Below are 4,796 nucleotides of genomic sequence, written 5' to 3' on the forward strand. Positions count from 1 at the left end.
TTTGCTGTCTCATTCACAAATATATTTTAATAATGGTTGTGAATTAAGCACATATATAAGTATATATATTTATATATATATATATATATATATATATATATATATATATATATATATATATATATATATATATATATATATAAAAAGTAAAAGGAGTGTTGAGTTTGTGCTCATGTGTGAGGCATTTAATGTGTGTGGTTTTTTTCCCCGTTCGGTCTCCTCAGGGCCTTCTCGCTTCTTCCCTCCAGTCATACCTTGTCTTCATACTGTAGTGGATCCAAGCTGGTGAATTTCTATCAATAGATGACCTTTGCAAACTGCTTTGCTGTTTTTTTTTTTGTTGTTTTTTTTCTTGTAAAGCATTGAATAACATTGACTTTCAAATACCATACTTAACATAATTTATAAATTAACTTCACCATATGTCAGAAAGGGAACATTTACAATTTTAGCAGTCTATACCAAAGTCTAAATGGAATTTTTGTTCTCAGTTCGTTGCAGTTCTATTGTGTGATCTTGAGTCCCTTTATGCATTCGAGCCTTTGTAAACTTGAAAATATGATGCAGATTATGTTTTAAAACTCAAAGATGTCAGTATATCTTTGTTTTATTTGGCCAGTTATTTCCAGTTTGCAGCTTCCACATTTATTAAATCTTTACCAAAACATTTCTGCTCGTTAGTGACAACAGTATCAGTAGGCAACGTGGCAGGGATGCCCGACTGGTTTTACATCGCATGTTTAATAGCATTTTTTTCTTTTTAAAACCAGGTCAAAACTTTTGCTTATTGCAGCTTTGATCTTCTGTTGTTTCTATTCAGCTTGATTCTCAGTATTTTTAACTAGCAAGAAATGTTTGGTTGGATTTTTATTTTAATTTTTTTTGTCCTTGTTGCTTCTGCAAGACCCTGACTTCCTTGAAATCATGTATGTAGATCAAAAAGAAACTATTTTAAGAGTAAATAAATAGTATTATTTAATGATCTCTTGTACCTGCATTGTTTGCTTTCACAGAACTCGCCCTTCTTCCATTTAAAAAAAAAATGTTTAGGACTTCATACAATGGATTAGAATGAATGCAAAAACAAAACAAAAAACCTCAATCAACAATAGGAAGTCAATCTGGTGTTATGTGGTTATTATTAGTAATTTGAACAAATTGCATTGTTTCGCCATTGAAGCATTGCCTGAAAACCGCGAGTTGATGACTGAGTGACATTCGAGATTTGTTTTCATTCCTTCGCGTCATGTGCTGCAACGATTTAGGCAGCGATGTTTAAAATGTGAGGTTTCTTCTGGGAAAGTGTGAACTTATTCTTCAGGTCAAATAAGTATGGAAAAAGTAGAGTATGGAAATAATGAGTGTTGCTTAGTTTGATCCAAGCCATTCTTCCGTCAACCCTTCAGTCTGCCTGTCCACTTCTTCATCAGTCATGTTCCCTGTTGTCTGTGGTGTTTTACAGATGCATTAAAATCCTGAAATGTCTGCCTTAAAACTCGAGGTGAAATTTTTTTTCCATGTATATATATCTGAAAAAGTAAAAAGATTTAAAGCTATTACTCTAAGGTAGAAAGTGATGCAACAGTGGAATTTTGATTTGATTGATTGCTTCACTTAAATTAACTTTATCTCAGGTTAATCAGATTCACTATACTGTTAGTTTTAGTTTGTTTTTCTGTTGGAGCGTACAGGATATATTCCATATTTAATGTTAAAAAAAGTAAAATAATTTATCCTGGAATTTTTATTGTTATTCAGGGGTGTCAACACTTTCGATAGCCTCTGCATGAGCAAAAGTATTTCCACCTCCCAACTTAATGTGATCTCCCACGCTTTTCTTTTTCTCTGCCTAACAGTCTAGACAACAGGGAACAATTCAGCCTCAGCCTTCACCCAGCAATATGGCATGCTGGGTCAGGGGTCACACTGCAACACCTGCCACTAGGGGGACATATGGAGTTCACATGAAGAGTACAATGAGGCAGTGGAGCAACGCAGTGCGGTCCGCGGGGCCCTTTTCCATAAACTAAAGCCCCTTTAGCTGGTTTCTTTTCACCCCTGGGGGCAGAACTTCAGCTGTATGCTAATTTATTTCGAGCAAGCAGTGGCCTCGCGATGAATGGCTTCTTGCAAGAAACGGTCTTCCTTCCCCTTGCAGATGGCTGAGTGACGCCACTCCAAGTTCTCCTCTGCATATTTTCCGCAAGTGATTTCTCCGGTTATTCAGAGCGAGAGCTCGTTTGTTTGGCACCGCTCTGCTGCCACCAGAGGGCAAAGAAAGAAACTACTTTCTGTGCTCTTTGTTGAGCTAAATACTTTTTTGCTTTGAAATTGCACAGTTTTTTTCTTACACGGCATCTAAATGTTTTGGGAGAATTTGTCTAAAGAGTGGAATAAATCTAAGAATGATGCAGAGAAACTCTTGTAAAAAAAAAAAAAATGAAATAAAAAATGATGCGATTGTGTTAAGAGCACCTGTCAGTTCAAGAACAGGAAATTTCACTCACAGTGAACGTAAAGCAAAATGAAAGAGCCTTTGTATTTCACCTCCTGCTTGAAGCATTTTATGGTGAGAACTGTGGGAGACGGGGGGGGCGGACATATGGAGCTGAAAGTTTTGTGACCCTCTCAGTCTCCCCATGTCCATCTGTTCCCTCATCCTTCGGGGTTAAAGCTCCAGGCAGGGACTTTTTCTGGACAGTGTTTCTGCTCCACAGAATTACAGTCCAAATTTCTCTTGGGGTGGGGGGAGACTCTGAAAACATAAGTTAAGATGGGAGATATAGATGAAAATGTTTTAATTTCAGAGGTCACCCTTTGCATTTTGTGCATTATTTGTGTTAACAACTAAACTGTTGGAGTCCTGCAGTGTTTAATGTTTAAGCCTCCATAAGGTGCACTGCACATACATGTCCACAGCAAACAGTGCAGAACCATGAAATAAGCTGTATCACAACAAAAGCATTTAAAGTGGACTGAGAAATGTTTTATGTTGCACATAATTCAGACTTGCTTTAAAAACAACCTTCTAATCAAATGTTTGAGTTAAATGCCTAATTTACACAAAGTAGTGTGCAATTGTGAAATGCAAGACAAAAAAATGTGTTGCTCTCAGAACTTTGTGCAAATGCAAACATAAAAAGTTTGCTTTTGTTTTCAGCCCCTTTGCAATTTGTCGGTTTTTTGCTGTAATTACAGCAGAAAGTCTTTTGAAAGTTTTCTTTGTAATTAGTTTCAGCTCTGTCAAATTAGACAGAAATCATCTATGACCCTCAGTTTTCAAATCTTGTCAGAAACTGACTGGACTTGGGCCTGGACTTTGACTAAGCCATTCTAACACATGAACATATTTTAACCTACAGAATTTCATCGCAACTCTGGTTGTAAGCTTTCACCATGCTAAAAGATGCACCTCTTCGCAAAACTTTATATTTCCCTCCATTCCTCTTCCATACCTGCTTCCCCATTCCCTGAAGAAGGCCGTCTCTACAGCATGATGCTACCACCACCGTGCTTTAGATGGTAGGGGACGGTGCAGTGTTAGTTTTCCACTTTACAGTTATTAACTTCTTAAAGTTTGTCTATCAAATAAAATCTCATTAAATGCATTGACGTGTTCCTCCTTCATCAAGTAAGCTGTTTTTTTAAAATCCATCTCCTTGACCCTGACTCTGCTTTAGAAAATTCCATGCAATCCCAAATTGTAGATATTTAACCTGTGAAAGTACACTTCATTGACACAAAATCATTAAAGATTATTGTTTTAATGCTTAATCTACTGCAAAAAGAAAAATATATAGAAAACATCTAATTGGGGCCTGCCCATAGCAATGCATGGCAGGAATCTATTGTTCTACACCTATCACCCTTAACGCGGCTCAAACTGCTGCGTCCACCCCCACAAAAGTGGTATCAAGACGTTCAGCTTGATCCCAGGAAGTGCGCTATTATTTTTAGTGGGATTCTGACTTAAAATGGCGACATAAATTGCGAAAAACAACAAAATCCCATTCAAGTCAATGGAGGCTCCACTCTGACACACACACACACGCACACACGCACACACACAGTCACAGCTACAGTTGTTAATTACCATAGAAACGGAGCCCACGGCTCCAACTCTGAGCTGCAGGCTATTATGGTCTGTATCGCAGCTAACCGACTCAGATGCAGCTGCTGCTGCTGCGGCCCGAACTGCTGTCTGAGAGGGACACAGCCCATTTTAAACGCCAGAATTACTTTAAAATGTTTGAGCAATGCATTGGCTGCAGTCGTTAATTACCATAGCAACGGAGCCCAGACAGAGGCAGTGAGAAGTCTCACAAACGGGGGCAGAGAGAGGTCTCGCAATGCATTGTGGGAAAAATACATATTTCCTGGGACTATTCATATTTTGATTACATAAATTTATTATTTCTCAGGATTTTTGTGAGAACCACATGCGCGAAGCTTATAGTTGTCAGTCTCGGACTGAATTTCACTGGGCATGAAGTTCAGCCAGTGACCCAGGTCAGCCATACCACCTTGGCAGTGGATCAGGCATGATCTTCAGCCACTGCACTGTGACGGTGGATCAGGTTGAGCATGTCAGTACTGCATGGTACTGGTTCTTACCAGGGGTAAGTCCAGCTGCGCAAATTTGCTGGCTTGCATAGACGTCAGAACGCTGGATCCAAACCGACAGGCACGTGTCGGGCAGGCCCCAGTTAAATTTCTTCAAGAATTTAATATTTATAGTCTTCCTCTAGGCCAGTGGTTCCCAGACTTTTTTTTCTGTGCCCCCCGAGTGGTTTCCA

The sequence above is a fragment of the Poecilia formosa genome, unplaced genomic scaffold, assembly GCF_000485575.1.
Source record: "Poecilia formosa unplaced genomic scaffold, Poecilia_formosa-5.1.2 Scaffold414, whole genome shotgun sequence".
Classification (NCBI taxonomy): Eukaryota; Metazoa; Chordata; class Actinopteri; order Cyprinodontiformes; family Poeciliidae; genus Poecilia; species Poecilia formosa.